General features: G+C 37.6%; 6 pseudogenes; all 6 read right to left on the bottom strand.

Annotated features, from left to right (window-relative positions):
• Nucleotides 1-830: 830 nt before the first annotated feature.
• LOC141553130 (RNA polymerase II subunit A C-terminal domain phosphatase SSU72 pseudogene) lies at nucleotides 831-1,412 on the bottom strand (annotated as a pseudogene).
• Nucleotides 1,413-4,871: 3,459 nt separating this feature from the next.
• LOC141552594 (RNA polymerase II subunit A C-terminal domain phosphatase SSU72 pseudogene) lies at nucleotides 4,872-5,453 on the bottom strand (annotated as a pseudogene).
• A 3,461-nt stretch (nucleotides 5,454-8,914) lies between these two features.
• On the bottom strand, nucleotides 8,915-9,496 carry LOC141553129 (RNA polymerase II subunit A C-terminal domain phosphatase SSU72 pseudogene; annotated as a pseudogene).
• A 3,475-nt stretch (nucleotides 9,497-12,971) lies between these two features.
• On the bottom strand, nucleotides 12,972-13,496 carry LOC141552593 (RNA polymerase II subunit A C-terminal domain phosphatase SSU72 pseudogene; annotated as a pseudogene).
• Nucleotides 13,497-17,099: 3,603 nt separating this feature from the next.
• Nucleotides 17,100-17,681, bottom strand: LOC141553128 (RNA polymerase II subunit A C-terminal domain phosphatase SSU72 pseudogene; annotated as a pseudogene).
• A 3,566-nt stretch (nucleotides 17,682-21,247) lies between these two features.
• Nucleotides 21,248-21,721, bottom strand: LOC141552592 (RNA polymerase II subunit A C-terminal domain phosphatase SSU72 pseudogene; annotated as a pseudogene).
• Between the last annotated feature and the right edge of the window lie 1,483 nt (nucleotides 21,722-23,204).

Here is a 23,204-nt window from a genome sequence, read left to right as displayed (position 1 = left end):
GAGAAGGAATCAGATGCGTGCCACTGAGCCTATTCAACTTGAGAGACAGAAGACCCTTGAAACAAAGGAAAAGACCCAAGAAACAACAGTTGGGTTCCATCACTAACAACATGTGCCTCAGGAAAAAAAAAAAAAAAAAAAGCCAGAATTGACCCAAATGTGCTGATGGCAGAGGGCAGCATGGTACGATAGTTTTGTTTTGTTTTGTTTCTTTTTTTTTTTTTCAGATTCCAAGTTTGCACCTAGTAATTATTTCTTATAAGACTTTCCTCACTCCAGGAAATTACTTTTTTTTTTTTTTTTTTTTTTTTTTTTAAGAAAAGACACAGCTAAGGAAACAAATAAGTTTGTAAAATAGAAAATAAATACTTATTAAAAGGAAAAAAAAACATTACAATCAATAGCAGAGAAAAGTGAGATGATAAAAACAAACAACATGAAGGGAATAAAAAGTACTAAGGAAAGGAATATTGGAAACTTTTTCTGGAAAAGGAGAGAATCATCAAAAAATTTGACACATGTGATTCTTTCAAGTAAGAAGGAAAGCAATTTGAGCTTCAGTAAAATCAGATTGTGTGGAGGACAATGTTCCTACTTTCCTCCTCCAATTCTGGTAACACTTCATGTGTCTTGGTTTTCACATCTTCTGTGTATACACTGACAGTATACACTGTCAGTGTATACACTGACAGGCTCCTACAATGGCTTTTAACTCTTTGTCCTGAATGTTCACATAAATCCCATGGAATGGCTGGTTTCTGGCTGGTATCCTGGTTTCTTGAGTAGACCTAGACTTTTTTCAAATCTGAAGAAAAAAGCGAGTTTGGGCATCAGTAAAAACAGAGTGTATGGAGCCAAGTCCTATCACTTGTGTCCTCTAATTTCAGTAACAGTTCATCTATCTCAGTTTCCAAGTCTTCCATCTGCTGTATACACTGATAGAGCTCACAGATGAGAAAGGCTCCTAGACTGGCTTCTTCATTGTCCTTAATTTCCACATTAATGACATGCACTGGCCTCAGACTCTCTTGATCTCTGGAAAATAAATGTTCTAGTACCTTGTCATAGACTCTCTCTTCACAGGTAAAGATGACATCAAACTCATCCCTGCAGTTTTGGAAGCTCTCGGGCCGGCGTTTGTTTTTCTTCTTTCTTTTCAACATGTTCAAAGCCCCATTCTTGGTATAGAGCTCTTGGTCCTTCTTAAAAAGATCATTGTACATCTGATGATAGGTCATTTTGTAATCATAAACAATAGGCTGGTGTGCTGTGGGTCCAGGTAGACTTACAGAATTTCCTTCTTCAATAGATCTGACTTGGAATCCTCTTTTTTTGAGGATATGGTGAGCCTCCATGCTCCGGTTCTGGTTACTAGAGCACACCACAGCCACTTTCAGGGGAGAAGAGGGCATGATAGTGATGAGAGCACCTGGATCTAGAAGGTTGGGGAAAGCAGCAGGGAAAAAGGAGGCGGTGGTAACCAGTGGACAGCTAAAGCTACAACCTCAGCTGGGCAAGCAGAATGGAGTTGCACCTGCAGCCAAGAAAAATAAATATGTACCTTTTGTTGAGACCTTCCTGACTGGAGGGACAAGGCTGGGGAAAGCAGCAGCTGAGGAGCCTAGGGGATCCTTTGGAGACCTAAAGCCACAGCTTTGGCTGTAAGCAGAATGAAGCTGCACTTGCAGCCAGGCTATATATATAGTGCTTTGAGTTGACACCTTCCTGATCTCATTCTGAAAGACTGAAAATCTTAGGCCCCACCCAAGTGAAGAGTTGCTGAGGTGTCAAGCTGAGGTGTGAACTCAGGCTTCTTGAGTCAGTTGTGTTTATTATGATGTTATCACTTGCTGAGTCAAAGGATAGATTGTTCCTTGAAGGTTAACACTTTGCAACTTAGGTCCTTGTAACCTGGAGGCCAACAGACTCTGGCACTGAAAGACTTCTAAAAGATGAATTTTGATGAATCAGTTTGGGGTAGAAAACTAGAGAATGCATGATTAAACTTGAAATGCTTCAAGATGGGCATGATGTACTTCTTAGATCAGGTATTTTTAACAGAGCCCAGAGGAATTAGAATGTAAAAATTATTATGTTTCAATTTAATTTCTTTTTTTTTTATAATTTTATTGATTTAGATAATTGCTCTGAGATGATTTCCATAGACTTTAACAGACTGAAAAATGTCTCACAGAAAACCAAAAGGTTAAAAATTCTTGATTTAGATCTTTTGTGTACCCTAAATGATTTCCTTTCTATCAACAGATTTTCTAACAAGATTTCAACATCAAGTAGATGAGAGAAACAAGAGAAATTGCATTGACAGAACAATGTGCTCACATCAATAGGGATAAATGTTGTTGTTTGTATTTGGTTTTGGTTGTTTGTCCTTCATAATCAATGAATATCCTGGAAGTCATACAAGTGAGCTGCATTTAAGTGAGTTTTGAGGAGTGTCCAATCTCACTTTCTCTTCTAGAGCTGCATCTACCCAGTGGTATAGTATAGATCCATACAAAAGCAGATAACCCTGGAGGCTTGAAGTTATGTTGAGGTAATGACTTTGGCATCCAAGAAGTTTTCCAAGTCCAGCTCCCAAGGAAATTCAAGAAATGATGGTCTGGTCATTGTTTATTTGTTTTTCTTTTCAGAAATAAGTTGGATGAGATGACATGTGAGATCTTTCTCCTCCAGGAAAACAACTTGAAAGCCCTTGGAAATATTGGGTTTGCTACAAAAGAGCCCCCCCCACCAGCAGTTCTTCATTAAGGAGAAAGTGTGATAGAGTGGGTGAACATCCCAGAACAACCAGAACAAAGCCTTATTCCTTACCAATACTTGTGGCTAGAATTTTATTAGAAGCCATTAAGTAATCAGTGCAATTATCAGGGATAAGACCTGATAATATATACACCATTTATACCAATACGCAAATTAATGTATGCCGTGAAACCATCCCAGAGTGGCAAATTTTATTGGCCAGAACTTCAAATTTTACACTCAGGTCTCCAATAAAGATAAACCGACTATTACCTAATTGGTGTTGGATTTTTAAAGGCAAGATATATATCAGTACTTTAAGGAACTTCAAGAGCAAGTGAGAAAACATCCAAGTAAGATTTATATCTTGCATGTCCATTGTCACAGTGCACTTCCAGGTCCTATTTTTTTAATGGAATTTCAAAGGCAGATTGCCTTCTAAGCATATTAGCCAGTACTACTTTATTTCAGGCAGCCTAAGAATCTCATTTTAAACATCATCAGGCTGCTCAAGTTTTACATTTGCAATTTGGGATAACCAAAGGGGAAGCTAGGAGCATAGCAAAAAACTGTACAGTTTGTCTTCCTTTCCCTACTCCTACACTTTCTCTAGGGAAGAACCCTCGTTGTTTAAGACCCAATGAATTTGGAAAATGGATGTGACCCATTATAAATCTTTTGGTGCTCTGTCTTTTATCTACATTGTAATAGACACCTTTTCAGGATTTACTTTTGCAATACCAGCAGACAAAGAGACTGCCTGAGTGATCACGGAATTCATTATACAAGCTTTTGCAATTATGGGTGTGCCAGAAACAAGAAAAACAGATAATGGACCTGCATATACTTATAAACATTTTGATCATCTTTGTGCCCAGTATTTTAAATTTTCTGGCATACATTTTAAATTTTCAAGGACAGGCAATAGTAAAGAGGAGAAAGAGAGACAAACTACAAAAGAAAGGGGGAGCCACAGATAACCCTAGAGAACTTTTAAATTTAGCTGTATACATGATTAATTTTTTATTTATTTTTTTGTTTGTTTATTTCTTTATTTCTTTATTTATTTATTTTTTTATTTTTTTATTTTTTTTGTTAAATATGCAGTTTCTAGCAGACAGGTCATATAACCCACAGAATGGGTAGTGTCCAGTGGGAGCAGCTCAACAATCTTTAGATAATTGGCAGGTGAACTGGAGAGATACATAAAGTGGTGAATAGAAGGGGCCAAATAGGTCAACTGCTTGGAGGAAAGGGTTTGCTTGTATCTGTACAGATGGAGAAGGAATCAGATGCGTGCCACTGAGCCTATTCAACTTGAGAGACAGAAGACCCTTGAAACAAAGGAAAAGACCCAAGAAACAACAGTTGGGTTCCATCACTAACAACATGTGCCTCAGGAAAAAAAAAAAAAAAAAAGCCAGAATTGACCCAAATGTGCTGATGGCAGAGGGCAGCATGGTACGATAGTTTTGTTTTGTTTTGTTTCTTTTTTTTTTTTTTCAGATTCCAAGTTTGCACCTAGTAATTATTTCTTATAAGACTTTCCTCACTCCAGGAAATTACTTTTTTTTTTTTTTTTTTTTTTTTTTTTTAAGAAAAGACACAGCTAAGGAAACAAATAAGTTTGTAAAATAGAAAATAAATACTTATTAAAAGGAAAAAAAAAACATTACAATCAATAGCAGAGAAAAGTGAGATGATAAAAACAAACAACATGAAGGGAATAAAAAGTACTAAGGAAAGGAATATTGGAAACTTTTTCTGGAAAAGGAGAGAATCATCAAAAAATTTGACACATGTGATTCTTTCAAGTAAGAAGGAAAGCAATTTGAGCTTCAGTAAAATCAGATTGTGTGGAGGACAATGTTCCTACTTTCCTCCTCCAATTCTGGTAACACTTCATGTGTCTTGGTTTTCACATCTTCTGTGTATACACTGACAGTATACACTGTCAGTGTATACACTGACAGGCTCCTACAATGGCTTTTAACTCTTTGTCCTGAATGTTCACATAAATCCCATGGAATGGCTGGTTTCTGGCTGGTATCCTGGTTTCTTGAGTAGACCTAGACTTTTTTCAAATCTGAAGAAAAAAGCGAGTTTGGGCATCAGTAAAAACAGAGTGTATGGAGCCAAGTCCTATCACTTGTGTCCTCTAATTTCAGTAACAGTTCATCTATCTCAGTTTCCAAGTCTTCCATCTGCTGTATACACTGATAGAGCTCACAGATGAGAAAGGCTCCTAGACTGGCTTCTTCATTGTCCTTAATTTCCACATTAATGACATGCACTGGCCTCAGACTCTCTTGATCTCTGGAAAATAAATGTTCTAGTACCTTGTCATAGACTCTCTCTTCACAGGTAAAGATGACATCAAACTCATCCCTGCAGTTTTGGAAGCTCTCGGGCCGGCGTTTGTTTTTCTTCTTTCTTTTCAACATGTTCAAAGCCCCATTCTTGGTATAGAGCTCTTGGTCCTTCTTAAAAAGATCATTGTACATCTGATGATAGGTCATTTTGTAATCATAAACAATAGGCTGGTGTGCTGTGGGTCCAGGTAGACTTACAGAATTTCCTTCTTCAATAGATCTGACTTGGAATCCTCTTTTTTTGAGGATATGGTGAGCCTCCATGCTCCGGTTCTGGTTACTAGAGCCCACCACAGCCACTTTCAGGGGAGAAGAGGGCATGATAGTGATGAGAGCACCTGGATCTAGAAGGTTGGGGAAAGCAGCAGGGAAAAAGGAGGCGGTGGTAACCAGTGGACAGCTAAAGCTACAACCTCAGCTGGGCAAGCAGAATGGAGTTGCACCTGCAGCCAAGAAAAATAAATATGTACCTTTTGTTGAGACCTTCCTGACTGGAGGGACAAGGCTGGGGAAAGCAGCAGCTGAGGAGCCTAGGGGATCCTTTGGAGACCTAAAGCCACAGCTTTGGCTGTAAGCAGAATGAAGCTGCACTTGCAGCCAGGCTATATATATAGTGCTTTGAGTTGACACCTTCCTGATCTCATTCTGAAAGACTGAAAATCTTAGGCCCCACCCAAGTGAAGAGTTGCTGAGGTGTCAAGCTGAGGTGTGAACTCAGGCTTCTTGAGTCAGTTGTGTTTATTATGATGTTATCACTTGCTGAGTCAAAGGATAGATTGTTCCTTGAAGGTTAACACTTTGCAACTTAGGTCCTTGTAACCTGGAGGCCAACAGACTCTGGCACTGAAAGACTTCTAAAAGATGAATTTTGATGAATCAGTTTGGGGTAGAAAACTAGAGAATGCATGATTAAACTTGAAATGCTTCAAGATGGGCATGATGTACTTCTTAGATCAGGTATTTTTAACAGAGCCCAGAGGAATTAGAATGTAAAAATTATTATGTTTCAATTTAATTTCTTTTTTTTTTATAATTTTATTGATTTAGATAATTGCTCTGAGATGATTTCCATAGACTTTAACAGACTGAAAAATGTGTCACAGAAAACCAAAAGGTTAAAAATTCTTGATTTAGATCTTTTGTGTACCCTAAATGATTTCCTTTCTATCAACAGATTTTCTAACAAGATTTCAACATCAAGTAGATGAGAGAAACAAGAGAAATTGCATTGACAGAACAATGTGCTCACATCAATAGGGATAAATGTTGTTGTTTGTATTTGGTTTTGGTTGTTTGTCCTTCATAATCAATGAATATCCTGGAAGTCATACAAGTGAGCTGCATTTAAGTGAGTTTTGAGGAGTGTCCAATCTCACTTTCTCTTCTAGAGCTGCATCTACCCAGTGGTATAGTATAGATCCATACAAAAGCAGATAACCCTGGAGGCTTGAAGTTATGTTGAGGTAATGACTTTGGCATCCAAGAAGTTTTCCAAGTCCAGCTCCCAAGGAAATTCAAGAAATGATGGTCTGGTCATTGTTTATTTGTTTTTCTTTTCAGAAATAAGTTGGATGAGATGACATGTGAGATCTTTCTCCTCCAGGAAAACAACTTGAAAGCCCTTGGAAATATTGGGTTTGCTACAAAAGAGCCCCCCCCACCAGCAGTTCTTCATTAAGGAGAAAGTGTGATAGAGTGGGTGAACATCCCAGAACAACCAGAACAAAGCCTTATTCCTTACCAATACTTGTGGCTGGAATTTTATTAGAAGCCATTAAGTAATCAGTGCAATTATCAGGGATAAGACCTGATAATATATACACCATTTATACCAATACGCAAATTAATGTATGCCGTGAAACCATCCCAGAGTGGCAAATTTTATTGGCCAGAACTTCAAATTTTACACTCAGGTCTCCAATAAAGATAAACCGACTATTACCTAATTGGTGTTGGATTTTTAAAGGCAAGATATATATCAGTACTTTAAGGAACTTCAAGAGCAAGTGAGAAAACATCCAAGTGAGATTTATATCTTGCATGTCCATTGTCACAGTGCACTTCCAGGTCCTATTTTTTTAATGGAATTTCAAAGGCAGATTGCCTTCTAAGCATATTAGCCAGTACTACTTTATTTCAGGCAGCCTAAGAATCTCATTTTAAACATCATCAGGCTGCTCAAGTTTTACATTTGCAATTTGGGATAACCAAAGGGGAAGCTAGGAGCATAGCAAAAAACTGTACAGTTTGTCTTCCTTTCCCTACTCCTACACTTTCTCTAGGGAAGAACCCTCGTTGTTTAAGACCCAATGAATTTGGCAAATGGATGTGACCCATTATAAATCTTTTGGTGCTCTGTCTTTTATCTACATTGTAATAGACACCTTTTCAGGATTTACTTTTGCAATACCAGCAGACAAAGAGACTGCCTGAGTGATCACGGAATTCATTATACAAGCTTTTGCAATTATGGGTGTGCCAGAAACAAGAAAAACAGATAATGGACCTGCATATACTTATAAACATTTTGATCATCTTTGTGCCCAGTATTTTAAATTTTCTGGCATACATTTTAAATTTTCAAGGACAGGCAATAGTAAAGAGGAGAAAGAGAGACAAACTACAAAAGAAAGGGGGAGCCACAGATAACCCTAGAGAACTTTTAAATTTAGCTGTATACATGATTAATTTTTTATTTATTTTTTTGTTTGTTTATTTATTTATTTTTTTATTTATTTATTTATTTATTTATTTATTTATTTTTTTGTTAAATATGCAGTCTCTAGCAGACAGGTCATATAACCCACAGAATGGGTAGTGTGCAGTGGGAGCAGCTCAACAATCTTTAGATAATTGGCAGGTGAACTGGAGAGATACATAAAGTGGTGAATAGAAGGGGCCAAATAGGTCAACTGCTTGGAGGAAAGGGTTTGCTTGTATCTGTACAGATGGAGAAGGAATCAGATGCGTGCCACTGAGCCTATTCAACTTGAGAGACAGAAGACCCTTGAAACAAAGGAAAAGACCCAAGAAACAACAGTTGGGTTCCATCACTAACAACATGTGCCTCAGGAAAAAAAAAAAAAAAAAAGCCAGAATTGACCCAAATGTGCTGATGGCAGAGGGCAGCATGGTACGATAGTTTTGTTTTGTTTTGTTTCTTTTTTTTTTTTTCAGATTCCAAGTTTGCACCTAGTAATTATTTCTTATAAGACTTTCCTCACTCCAGGAAATTACTTTTTTTTTTTTTTTTTTTTTTTTTTTTAAGAAAAGACACAGCTAAGGAAACAAATAAGTTTGTAAAATAGAAAATAAATACTTATTAAAAGGAAAAAAAAAAACATTACAATCAATAGCAGAGAAAAGTGAGATGATAAAAACAAACAACATGAAGGGAATAAAAAGTACTAAGGAAAGGAATATTGGAAACTTTTTCTGGAAAAGGAGAGAATCATCAAAAAATTTGACACATGTGATTCTTTCAAGTAAGAAGGAAAGCAATTTGAGCTTCAGTAAAATCAGATTGTGTGGAGGACAATGTTCCTACTTTCCTCCTCCAATTCTGGTAACACTTCATGTGTCTTGGTTTTCACATCTTCTGTGTATACACTGACAGTATACACTGTCAGTGTATACACTGACAGGCTCCTACAATGGCTTTTAACTCTTTGTCCTGAATGTTCACATAAATCCCATGGAATGGCTGGTTTCTGGCTGGTATCCTGGTTTCTTGAGTAGACCTAGACTTTTTTCAAATCTGAAGAAAAAAGCGAGTTTGGGCATCAGTAAAAACAGAGTGTATGGAGCCAAGTCCTATCACTTGTGTCCTCTAATTTCAGTAACAGTTCATCTATCTCAGTTTCCAAGTCTTCCATCTGCTGTATACACTGATAGAGCTCACAGATGAGAAAGGCTCCTAGACTGGCTTCTTCATTGTCCTTAATTTCCACATTAATGACATGCACTGGCCTCAGACTCTCTTGATCTCTGGAAAATAAATGTTCTAGTACCTTGTCATAGACTCTCTCTTCACAGGTAAAGATGACATCAAACTCATCCCTGCAGTTTTGGAAGCTCTCGGGCCGGCGTTTGTTTTTCTTCTTTCTTTTCAACATGTTCAAAGCCCCATTCTTGGTATAGAGCTCTTGGTCCTTCTTAAAAAGATCATTGTACATCTGATGATAGGTCATTTTGTAATCATAAACAATAGGCTGGTGTGCTGTGGGTCCAGGTAGACTTACAGAATTTCCTTCTTCAATAGATCTGACTTGGAATCCTCTTTTTTTGAGGATATGGTGAGCCTCCATGCTCCGGTTCTGGTTACTAGAGCACACCACAGCCACTTTCAGGGGAGAAGAGGGCATGATAGTGATGAGAGCACCTGGATCTAGAAGGTTGGGGAAAGCAGCAGGGAAAAAGGAGGCGGTGGTAACCAGTGGACAGCTAAAGCTACAACCTCAGCTGGGCAAGCAGAATGGAGTTGCACCTGCAGCCAAGAAAAATAAATATGTACCTTTTGTTGAGACCTTCCTGACTGGAGGGACAAGGCTGGGGAAAGCAGCAGCTGAGGAGCCTAGGGGATCCTTTGGAGACCTAAAGCCACAGCTTTGGCTGTAAGCAGAATGAAGCTGCACTTGCAGCCAGGCTATATATATAGTGCTTTGAGTTGACACCTTCCTGATCTCATTCTGAAAGACTGAAAATCTTAGGCCCCACCCAAGTGAAGAGTTGCTGAGGTGTCAAGCTGAGGTGTGAACTCAGGCTTCTTGAGTCAGTTGTATTTATTATGATGTTATCATTTGCTGAGTCAAAGGATAGATTGTTCCTTGAAGGTTAACACTTTGCAACTTAGGTCCTTGTAACCTGGAGGCCAACAGACTCTGGCACTGAAAGACTTCTAAAAGATGAATTTTGATGAATCAGTTTGGGGTAGAAAACTAGAGAATGCATGATTAAACTTGAAATGCTTCAAGATGGGCATGATGTACTTCTTAGATCAGGTATTTTTAACAGAGCCCAGAGGAATTAGAATGTAAAAATTATTATGTTTCAATTTAATTTCTTTTTTTTTTATAATTTTATTGATTTAGATAATTGCTCTGAGATGATTTCCATAGACTTTAACAGACTGAAAAATGTGTCACAGAAAACCAAAAGGTTAAAAATTCTTGATTTAGATCTTTTGTGTACCCTAAATGATTTGCTTTCTATCAACAGATTTTCTAACAAGATTTCAACATCAAGTAGATGAGAGAAACAAGAGAAATTGCATTGACAGAACAATGTGCTCACATCAATAGGGATAAATGTTGTTGTTTGTATTTGGTTTTGGTTGTTTGTCCTTCATAATCAATGAATATCCTGGAAGTCATACAAGTGAGCTGCATTTAAGTGAGTTTTGAGGAGTGTCCAATCTCACTTTCTCTTCTAGAGCTGCATCTACCCAGTGGTATAGTATAGATCCATACAAAAGCAGATAACCCTGGAGGCTTGAAGTTATGTTGAGGTAATGACTTTGGCATCCAAGAAGTTTTCCAAGTCCAGCTCCCAAGGAAATTCAAGAAATGATGGTCTGGTCATTGTTTATTTGTTTTTCTTTTCAGAAATAAGTTGGATGAGATGACATGTGAGATCTTTCTCCTCCAGGAAAACAACTTGAAAGCCCTTGGAAATATTGGGTTTGCTACAAAAGAGCCCCCCCCACCAGCAGTTCTTCATTAAGGAGAAAGTGTGATAGAGTGGGTGAACATCCCAGAACAACCAGAACAAAGCCTTATTCCTTACCAATACTTGTGGCTGGAATTTTATTAGAAGCCATTAAGTAATCAGTGCAATTATCAGGGATAAGACCTGATAATATATACACCATTTATACCAATACGCAAATTAATGTATGCCGTGAAACCATCCCAGAGTGGCAAATTTTATTGGCCAGAACTTCAAATTTTACACTCAGGTCTCCAATAAAGATAAACCGACTATTACCTAATTGGTGTTGGATTTTTAAAGGCAAGATATATATCAGTACTTTAAGGAACTTCAAGAGCAAGTGAGAAAACATCCAAGTAAGATTTATATCTTGCATGTCCATTGTCACAGTGCACTTCCAGGTCCTATTTTTTTAATGGAATTTCAAAGGCAGATTGCCTTCTAAGCATATTAGCCAGTACTACTTTATTTCAGGCAGCCTAAGAATCTCATTTTAAACATCATCAGGCTGCTCAAGTTTTACATTTGCAATTTGGGATAACCAAAGGGGAAGCTAGGAGTATAGCAAAAAACTGTACAGTTTGTCTTCCTTTCCCTACTCCTACACTTTCTCTAGGGAAGAACCCTCGTTGTTTAAGACCCAATGAATTTGGCAAATGGATGTGACCCATTATAAATCTTTTGGTGCTCTGTCTTTTATCTACATTGTAATAGACACCTTTTCAGGATTTACTTTTGCAATACCAGCAGACAAAGAGACTGCCTGAGTGATCACGGAATTCATTATACAAGCTTTTGCAATTATGGGTGTGCCAGAAACAAGAAAAACAGATAATGGACCTGCATATACTTATAAACATTTTGATCATCTTTGTGCCCAGTATTTTAAATTTTCTGGCATACATTTTAAATTTTCAAGGACAGGCAATAGTAAAGAGGAGAAAGAGAGACAAACTACAAAAGAAAGGGGGAGCCACAGATAACCCTAGAGAACTTTTAAATTTAGCTGTATACATGATTAATTTTTTATTTATTTTTTTGTTTGTTTATTTATTTATTTATTTATTTATTTATTTATTTATTTATTTTTTTATTTATTTATTTATTTATTTTTTTTGTTAAATATGCAGTCTCTAGCAGACAGGTCATATAACCCACAGAATGGGTAGTGTCCAGTGGGAGCAGCTCAACAATCTTTAGATAATTGGCAGGTGAACTGGACAGATACATAAAGTGGTGAATAGAAGGGGCCAAATAGGTCAACTGCTTGGAGGAAAGGGTTTGCTTGTATCTGTACAGATGGAGAAGGAATCAGATGCGTGCCACTGAGCCTATTCAACTTGAGAGACAGAAGACCCTTGAAACAAAGGAAAAGACCCAAGAAACAACAGTTGGGTTCCATCACTAACAACATGTGCCTCAGGAAAAAAAAAAAAAAAAAAAGCCAGAATTGACCCAAATGTGCTGATGGCAGAGGGCAGCATGGTACGATAGTTTTGTTTTGTTTTGTTTCTTTTTTTTTTTTTCAGATTCCAAGTTTGCACCTAGTAATTATTTCTTATAAGACTTTCCTCACTCCAGGAAATTACTTTTTTTTTTTTTTTTTTTTTTTTTAAGAAAAGACACAGCTAAGGAAACAAATAAGTTTGTAAAATAGAAAATAAATACTTATTAAAAGGAAAAAAAAAACATTACAATCAATACCAGAGAAAAGTGAGATGATAAAAACAAACAACATGAAGGGAATAAAAAGTACTAAGGAAAGGAATATTGGAAACTTTTTCTGGAAAAGGAGAGAATCATCAAAAAATTTGACACATGTGATTCTTTCAAGTAAGAAGGAAAGCAATTTGAGCTTCAGTAAAATCAGATTGTGTGGAGGACAATGTTCCTACTTTCCTCCTCCAATTCTGGTAACACTTCATGTGTCTTGGTTTTCACATCTTCTGTGTATACACTGACAGTATACACTGTCAGTGTATACACTGACAGGCTCCTACAATGGCTTTTAACTCTTTGTCCTGAATGTTCACATAAATCCCATGGAATGGCTGGTTTCTGGCTGGTATCCTGGTTTCTTGAGTAGACCTAGACTTTTTTCAAATCTGAAGAAAAAAGCGAGTTTGGGCATCAGTAAAAACAGAGTGTATGGAGCCAAGTCCTATCACTTGTGTCCTCTAATTTCAGTAACAGTTCATCTATCTCAGTTTCCAAGTCTTCCATCTGCTGTATACACTGATAGAGCTCACAGATGAGAAAGGCTCCTAGACTGGCTTCTTCATTGTCCTTAATTTCCACATTAATGACATGCACTGGCCTCAGACTCTCTTGATCTCTGGAAAATAAATGTTCTAGTACCTTGTCATAGACTCTCTCTTCACAGGTAAAGATGACATCAAACTCATCCCTGCAGTTTTGGAAGCTCTCGGGCCGGCGTTTGTTTTTCTTCTTTCTTTTCAACATGTTCAAAGCCCCATTCTTGGTATAGAGCTCTTGGTCCTTCTTAAAAAGATCATTGTACATCTGATGATAGGTCATTTTGTAATCATAAACAATAGGCTGGTGTGCTGTGGGTCCAGGTAGACTTACAGAATTTCCTTCTTCAATAGATCTGACTTGGAATCCTCTTTGTTTGAGGATATGGTGAGCCTCCATGCTCCGGTTCTGGTTACTAGAGCACACCACAGCCACTTTCAGGGGCGAAGAGGGCATGATAGTGATGAGAGCACCTGGATCTAGAAGGTTGGGGAAAGCAGCAGGGAAAAAGGAGGCGGTGGTAACCAGTGGACAGCTAAAGCTACAACCTCAGCTGGGCAAGCAGAATGGAGTTGTACCTGCAGCCAAGAAAAATAAATATGTACCTTTTGTTGAGACCTTCCTGACTGGAGGGACAAGGCTGGGGAAAGCAGCAGCTTGAAGAGACTAGCTTGAGACTTTCCTGACTGGAGGGACAAGGCTGGGGAAAGCAGCAGCTGAGGAGCCTAGGGGATCCTTTGGAGACCTAAAGCCACAGCTTTGGCTGTAAGCAGAATGAAGCTGCACTTGCAGCCAGGCTATATATATAGTGCTTTGAGTTGACACCTTCCTGATCTCATTCTGAAAGACTGAAAATCTTAGGCCCCACCCAAGTGAAGAGTTGCTGAGGTGTCAAGCTGAGGTGTGAACTCAGGCTTCTTGAGTCAGTTGTGTTTATTATGATGTTATCACTTGCTGAGTCAAAGGATAGATTGTTCCTTGAAGGTTAACACTTTGCAACTTAGGTCCTTGTAACCTGGAGGCCAACAGACTCTGGCACTGAAAGACTTCTAAAAGATGAATTTTGATGAATCAGTTTGGGGTAGAAAACTAGAGAATGCATGATTAAACTTGAAATGCTTCAAGATGGGCATGATGTACTTCTTAGATCAGGTATTTTTAACAGAGCCCAGAGGAATTAGAATGTAAAAATTATTATGTTTCAATTTAATTTCTTTTTTTTTTATAATTTTATTGATTTAGATAATTGCTCTGAGATGATTTCCATAGACTTTAACAGACTGAAAAATGTGTCACAGAAAACCAAAAGGTTAAAAATTCTTGATTTAGATCTTTTGTGTACCCTAAATGATTTCCTTTCTATCAACAGATTTTCTAACAAGATTTCAACATCAAGTAGATGAGAGAAACAAGAGAAATTGCATTGACAGAACAATGTGCTCACATCAATAGGGATAAATGTTGTTGTTTGTATTTGGTTTTGGGTGTTTGTCCTTCCTAATCAATGAATATCCTGGAAGTCATACAAGTGAGCTGCATTTAAGTGAGTTTTGAGGAGTGTCCAATCTCACTTTCTCTTCTAGAGCTGCATCTACCCAGTGGTATAGTATAGATCCATACAAAAGCAGATAACCCTGGAGGCTTGAAGTTATGTTGAGGTAATGACTTTGGCATCCAAGAAGTTTTCCAAGTCCAGCTCCCAAGGAAATTCAAGAAATGATGGTCTGGTCATTGTTTATTTGTTTTTCTTTTCAGAAATAAGTTGGATGAGATGGCATGTGAGATCTTTCTCCTCCAGGAAAACAACTTGAAAGCCCTTGGAAATATTGGGTTTGCTACAAAAGAGCCCCCCCCACCAGCAGTTCTTCATTAAGGAGAAAGTGTGATAGAGTGGGTGAACATCCCAGAACAACCAGAACAAAGCCTTATTCCTTACCAATACTTGTGGCTAGAATTTTATTAGAAGCCATTAAGTAATCAGTGCAATTATCAGGGATAAGACCTGATAATATATACACCATTTATACCAATACGCAAATTAATGTATGCCGTGAAACCATCCCAGAGTGGCAAATTTTATTGGCCAGAACTTCAAATTTTACACTCAGGTCTCCAATAAAGATAAACCGACTATTACCTAATTGGTGTTGGATTTTTAAAGGCAAGATATATATCAGTACTTTAAGGAACTTCAAGAGCAAGTGAGAAAACATCCAAGTAAGATTTATATCTTGCATGTCCATTGTCACAGTGCACTTCCATGTCCTATTTTTTTAATGGAATTTCAAAGGCAGATTGCCTTCTAAGCATATTAGCCAGTACTACTTTATTTCAGGCAGCCTAAGAATCTCATTTTAAACATCATCAGGCTGCTCAAGTTTTACATTTGCAATTTGGGATAACCAAAGGGGAAGCTAGGAGCATAGCAAAAAACTGTACAGTTTGTCTTCCTTTCCCTACTCCTACACTTTCTCTAGGGAAGAACCCTCGTTGTTTAAGACCCAATGAATTTGGCAAATGGATGTGACCCATTATAAATCTTTTGGTGCTCTGTCTTTTATCTACATTGTAATAGACACCTTTTCAGGATTTACTTTTGCAATACCAGCAGACAAAGAGACTGCCTGAGTGATCACGGAATTCATTATACAAGCTTTTGCAATTATGGGTGTGCCAGAAACAAGAAAAACAGATAATGGACCTGCATATACTTATAAACATTTTGATCATCTTTGTGCCCAGTATTTTAAATTTTCTGGCATACATTTTAAATTTTCAAGGACAGGCAATAGTAAAGAGGAGAAAGAGAGACAAACTACAAAAGAAAGGGGGAGCCACAGATAACCCTAGAGAACTTTTAAATTTAGCTGTATACATGATTAATGTTTTATTTATTTTTTTGTTTGTTTATTTATTTATTTATTTATTTATTTATTTATTTATTTATTTATTTATTTATTTATTTATTTATTTATTTTTTTTTTTTGTTAAATATGCAGTCTCTAGCAGACAGGTCATATAACCCACAGAATGGGTAGTGTCCAGTGGGAGCAGCTCAACAATCTTTAGATAATTGGCAGGTGAACTGGACAGATACATAAAGTGGTGAATAGAAGGGGCCAAATAGGTCAACTGCTTGGAGGAAAGGGTTTGCTTGTATCTGTACAGATGGAGAAGGAATCAGATGCGTGCCACTGAGCCTATTCAACTTGAGAGACAGAAGACCCTTGAAACAAAGGAAAAGACCCAAGAAACAACAGTTGGGTTCCATCACTAACAACATGTGCCTCAGGAAAAAAAAAAAAAAAAAAAGCCAGAATTGACCCAAATGTGCTGATGGCAGAGGGCAGCATGGTACGATAGTTTTGTTTTGTTTTGTTTCTTTTTTTTTTTTTCAGATTCCAAGTTTGCACCTAGTAATTATTTCTTATAAGACTTTCCTCACTCCAGGAAATTACTTTTTTTTTTTTTTTTTTTTTTTTTTTTAAGAAAAGACACAGCTAAGGAAACAAATAAGTTTGTAAAATAGAAAATAAATACTTATTAAAAGGAAAAAAAAAACATTACAATCAATACCAGAGAAAAGTGAGATGATAAAAACAAACAACATGAAGGGAATAAAAAGTACTAAGGAAAGGAATATTGGAAACTTTTTCTGGAAAAGGAGAGAATCATCAAAAAATTTGACACATGTGATTCTTTCAAGTAAGAAGGAAAGCAATTTGAGCTTCAGTAAAATCAGATTGTGTGGAGGACAATGTTCCTACTTTCCTCCTCCAATTCTGGTAACACTTCATGTGTCTTGGTTTTCACATCTTCTGTGTATACACTGACAGTATACACTGTCAGTGTATACACTGACAGGCTCCTACAATGGCTTTTAACTCTTTGTCCTGAATGTTCACATAAATCCCATGGAATGGCTGGTTTCTGGCTGGTATCCTGGTTTCTTGAGTAGACCTAGACTTTTTTCAAATCTGAAGAAAAAAGCGAGTTTGGGCATCAGTAAAAACAGAGTGTATGGAGCCAAGTCCTATCACTTGTGTCCTCTAATTTCAGTAACAGTTCATCTATCTCAGTTTCCAAGTCTTCCATCTGCTGTATACACTGATAGAGCTCACAGATGAGAAAGGCTCCTAGACTGGCTTCTTCATTGTCCTTAATTTCCACATTAATGACATGCACTGGCCTCAGACTCTCTTGATCTCTGGAAAATAAATGTTCTAGTACCTTGTCATAGACTCTCTCTTCACAGGTAAAGATGACATCAAACTCATCCCTGCAGTTTTGGAAGCTCTCGGGCCGGCGTTTGTTTTTCTTCTTTCTTTTCAACATGTTCAAAGCCCCATTCTTGGTATAGAGCTCTTGGTCCTTCTTAAAAAGATCATTGTACATCTGATGATAGGTCATTTTGTAATCATAAACAATAGGCTGGTGTGCTGTGGGTCCAGGTAGACTTACAGAATTTCCTTCTTCAATAGATCTGACTTGGAATCCTCTTTTTTTGAGGATATGGTGAGCCTCCATGCTCCGGTTCTGGTTACTAGAGCACACCACAGCCACTTTCAGGGGAGAAGAGGGCATGATAGTGATGAGAGCACCTGGATCTAGAAGGTTGGGGAAAGCAGCAGGGAAAAAGGAGGCGGTGGTAACCAGTGGACAGCTAAAGCTACAACCTCAGCTGGGCAAGCAGAATGGAGTTGCACCTGCAGCCAAGAAAAATAAATATGTACCTTTTGTTGAGACCTTCCTGACTGGAGGGACAAGGCTGGGGAAAGCAGCAGCTGAGGAGCCTAGGGGATCCTTTGGAGACCTAAAGCCACAGCTTTGGCTGTAAGCAGAATGAAGCTGCACTTGCAGCCAGGCTATATATATAGTGCTTTGAGTTGACACCTTCCTGATCTCATTCTGAAAGACTGAAAATCTTAGGCCCCACCCAAGTGAAGAGTTGCTGAGGTGTCAAGCTGAGGTGTGAACTCAGGCTTCTTGAGTCAGTTGTGTTTATTATGATGTTATCACTTGCTGAGTCAAAGGATAGATTGTTCCTTGAAGGTTAACACTTTGCAACTTAGGTCCTTGTAACCTGGAGGCCAACAGACTCTGGCACTGAAAGACTTCTAAAAGATGAATTTTGATGAATCAGTTTGGGGTAGAAAACTAGAGAATGCATGATTAAACTTGAAATGCTTCAAGATGGGCATGATGTACTTCTTAGATCAGGTATTTTTAACAGAGCCCAGAGGAATTAGAATGTAAAAATTATTATGTTTCAATTTAATTTCTTTTTTTTTTTTATAATTTTATTGATTTAGATAATTGCTCTGAGATGATTTCCATAGACTTTAACAGACTGAAAAATGTGTCACAGAAAACCAAAAGGTTAAAAATTCTTGATTTAGATCTTTTGTGTACCCTAAATGATTTCCTTTCTATCAACAGATTTTCTAACAAGATTTCAACATCAAGTAGATGAGAGAAACAAGAGAAATTGCATTGACAGAACAATGTGCTCACATCAATAGGGATAAATGTTGTTGTTTGTATTTGGTTTTGGTTGTTTGTCCTTCATAATCAATGAATATCCTGGAAGTCATACAAGTGAGCTGCATTTAAGTGAGTTTTGAGGAGTGTCCAATCTCACTTTCTCTTCTAGAGCTGCATCTACCCAGTGGTATAGTATAGATCCATACAAAAGCAGATAACCCTGGAGGCTTGAAGTTATGTTGAGGTAATGACTTTGGCATCCAAGAAGTTTTCCAAGTCCAGCTCCCAAGGAAATTCAAGAAATGATGGTCTGGTCATTGTTTATTTGTTTTTCTTTTCAGAAATAAGTTGGATGAGATGACATGTGAGATCTTTCTCCTCCAGGAAAACAACTTGAAAGCCCTTGGAAATATTGGGTTTGCTACAAAAGAGCCCCCCCCACCAGCAGTTCTTCATTAAGGAGAAAGTGTGATAGAGTGGGTGAACATCCCAGAACAACCAGAACAAAGCCTTATTCCTTACCAATACTTGTGGCTGGAATTTTATTAGAAGCCATTAAGTAATCAGTGCAATTATCAGGGATAAGACCTGATAATATATACACCATTTATACCAATACGCAAATTAATGTATGCCGTGAAACCATCCCAGAGTGGCAAATTTTATTGGCCAGAACTTCAAATTTTACACTCAGGTCTCCAATAAAGATAAACCGACTATTACCTAATTGGTGTTGGATTTTTAAAGGCAAGATATATATCAGTACTTTAAGGAACTTCAAGAGCAAGTGAGAAAACATCCAAGTAAGATTTATATCTTGCATGTCCATTGTCACAGTGCACTTCCAGGTCCTATTTTTTTAATGGAATTTCAAAGGCAGATTGCCTTCTAAGCATATTAGCCAGTACTACTTTATTTCAGGCAGCCTAAGAATCTCATTTTAAACATCATCAGGCTGCTCAAGTTTTACATTTGCAATTTGGGATAACCAAAGGGGAAGCTAGGAGCATAGCAAAAAACTGTACAGTTTGTCTTCCTTTCCCTACTCCTACACTTTCTCTAGGGAAGAACCCTCGTTGTTTAAGACCCAATGAATTTGGCAAATGGATGTGACCCATTATAAATCTTTTGGTGCTCTGTCTTTTATCTACATTGTAATAGACACCTTTTCAGGATTTACTTTTGCAATACCAGCAGACAAAGAGACTGCCTGAGTGATCACGGAATTCATTATACAAGCTTTTGCAATTATGGGTGTGCCAGAAACAAGAAAAACAGATAATGGACCTGCATATACTTATAAACATTTTGATCATCTTTGTGCCCAGTATTTTAAATTTTCTGGCATACATTTTAAATTTTCAAGGACAGGCAATAGTAAAGAGGAGAAAGAGAGACAAACTACAAAAGAAAGGGGGAGCCACAGATAACCCTAGAGAACTTTTAAATTTAGCTGTATACATGATTAATGTTTTATTTATTTTTTTGTTTGTTTATTTATTTATTTATTTATTTATTTATTTATTTATTTATTTTTTTTTTTTGTTAAATATGCAGTCTCTAGCAGACAGGTCATATAACCCACAGAATGGGTAGTGTCCAGTGGGAGCAGCTCAACAATCTTTAGATAATTGGCAGGTGAACTGGACAGATACATAAAGTGGTGAATAGAAGGGGCCAAATAGGTCAACTGCTTGGAGGAAAGGGTTTGCTTGTATCTGTACAGATGGAGAAGGAATCAGATGCGTGCCACTGAGCCTATTCAACTTGAGAGACAGAAGAATCTTGAAACAAAGGAAAAGACCCAAGAAACAACAGTTGGGTTCCATCACTAACAACATGTGCCTCAGGAAAAAAAAAAAAAAAAAAAAGCCAGAATTGACCCAAATGTGCTGATGGCAGAGGGCAGCATGGTACGATAGTTTTGTTTTGTTTTGTTTCTTTTTTTTTTTTTCAGATTCCAAGTTTGCACCTAGTAATTATTTCTTATAAGACTTTCCTCACTCCAGGAAATTACTTTTTTTTTTTTTTTTTTTTTTTTTTAAGAAAAGACACAGCTAAGGAAACAAATAAGTTTGTAAAATAGAAAATAAATACTTATTAAAAGGAAAAAAAAACATTACAATCAATAGCAGAGAAAAGTGAGATGATAAAAACAAACAACATGAAGGGAATAAAAAGTACTAAGGAAAGGAATATTGGAAACTTTTTCTGGAAAAGGAGAGAATCATCAAAAAATTTGACACATGTGATTCTTTCAAGTAAGAAGGAAAGCAATTTGAGCTTCAGTAAAATCAGATTGTGTGGAGGACAATGTTCCTACTTTCCTCCTCCAATTCTGGTAACACTTCATGTGTCTTGGTTTTCACATCTTCTGTGTATACACTGACAGTATACACTGTCAGTGTATACACTGACAGGCTCCTACAATGGCTTTTAACTCTTTGTCCTGAATGTTCACATAAATCCCATGGAATGGCTGGTTTCTGGCTGGTATCCTGGTTTCTTGAGTAGACCTAGACTTTTTTCAAATCTGAAGAAAACAGCGAGTTTGGGCATCAGTAAATACAGAGTGTATGGAGCCAAGTCCTATCACTTGTGTCCTCTAATTTCAGTAACAGTTCATCTATCTCAGTTTCCAAGTCTTCCATCTGCTGTATACACTGTTAGAGCTCACAGATGAGAAAGGCTCCTAGACTGGCTTCTTCATTGTCCTTAATTTCCACATTAATTACATGCACTGGCCTCAGACTCTCTTGATCTCTGGAAAATAAATGTTCTAGTACCTTGTCATAGACTCTCTCTTCACAGGTAAAGATGACATCAAACTCATCCCTGCAGTTTTGGAAGCTCTCGGGCCGGCGTTTGTTTTTCTTCTTTCTTTTCAACATGTTCAAAGCCCCATTCTTGGTATAGAGCTCTTGGTCCTTCTTAAAAAGATCATTGTACATCTGATGATAGGTCATTTTGTAATCATAAACAATAGGCTGGTGTGCTGTGGGTCCAGGTAGACTTACAGAATTTCCTTCTTCAATAGATCTGACTTGGAATCCTCTTTTTTTGAGGATATGGTGAGCCTCCATGCTCCGGTTCTGGTTACTAGAGCACACCACAGCCACTTTCAGGGGAGAAGAGGGCATGATAGTGATGAGAGCACCTGGATCTAGAAGGTTGGGGAAAGCAGCAGGGAAAAAGGAGGCGGTGGTAACCAGTGGACAGCTAAAGCTACAACCTCAGCTGGGCAAGCAGAATGGAGTTGCACCTGCAGCCAAGAAAAATAAATATGTACCTTTTGTTGAGACCTTCCTGACTGGAGGGACAAGGCTGGGGAAAGCAGCAGCTGAGGAGCCTAGGGGATCCTTTGGAGACCTAAAGCCACAGCTTTGGCTGTAAGCAGAATGAAGCTGCACTTGCAGCCAGGCTATATATATAGTGCTTTGAGTTGACACCTTCCTGATCTCATTCTGAAAGACTGAAAATCTTAGGCCCCACCCAAGTGAAGAGTTGCTGAGGTGTCAAGCTGAGGTGTGAACTCAGGCTTCTTGAGTCAGTTGTGTTTATTATGATGTTATCACTTGCTGAGTCAAAGGATAGATTGTTCCTTGAAGGTTAACACTTTGCAACTTAGGTCCTTGTAACCTGGAGGCCAACAGACTCTGGCACTGAAAGACTTCTAAAAGATGAATTTTGATGAATCAGTTTGGGGTAGAAAACTAGAGAATGCATGATTAAACTTGAAATGCTTCAAGATGGGCATGATGTACTTCTTAGATCAGGTATTTTTAACAGAGCCCAGAGGAATTAGAATGTAAAAATTATTATGTTTCAATTTAATTTCTTTTTTTTTTTTATAATTTTATTGATTTAGATAATTGCTCTGAGATGATTTCCATAGACTTTAACAGACTGAAAAATGTGTCACAGAAAACCAAAAGGTTAAAAATTCTTGATTTAGATCTTTTGTGTACCCTAAATGATTTCCTTTCTATCAACAGATTTTCTAACAAGATTTCAACATCAAGTAGATGAGAGAAACAAGAGAAATTGCATTGACAGAACAATGTGCTCACATCAATAGGGATAAATGTTGTTGTTTGTATTTGGTTTTGGTTGTTTGTCCTTCATAATCAATGAATATCCTGGAAGTCATACAAGTGAGCTGCATTTAAGTGAGTTGTGAGGAGTGTCCAATCTCACTTTCTCTTCTAGAGCTGCATCTACCCAGTGGTATAGTATAGATCCATACAAAAGCAGATAACCCTGGAGGCTTGAAGTTATGTTGAGGTAATGACTTTGGCATCCAAGAAGTTTTCCAAGTCCAGCTCCCAAGGAAATTCAAGAAATGATGGTCTGGTCATTGTTTATTTGTTTTTCTTTTCAGAAATAAGTTGGATGAGATGACATGTGAGATCTTTCTCCTCCAGGAAAACAACTTGAAAGCCCTTGGAAATATTGGGTTTGCTACAAAAGAGCCCCCCCCACCAGCAGTTCTTCATTAAGGAGAAAGTGTGATAGAGTGGGTGAACATCCCAGAACAACCAGAACAAAGCCTTATTCCTTACCAATACTTGTGGCTGGAATTTTATTAGAAGCCATTAAGTAATCAGTGCAATTATCAGGGAT

Source organism: Sminthopsis crassicaudata, chromosome 2 (assembly GCF_048593235.1).
Source record: "Sminthopsis crassicaudata isolate SCR6 chromosome 2, ASM4859323v1, whole genome shotgun sequence".
Lineage (NCBI taxonomy): Eukaryota > Metazoa > Chordata > Mammalia > Dasyuromorphia > Dasyuridae > Sminthopsis > Sminthopsis crassicaudata.
Note: the sequence above shows the minus strand (reverse complement) of the source record. Positions and strands in the feature narration are given on the sequence as shown.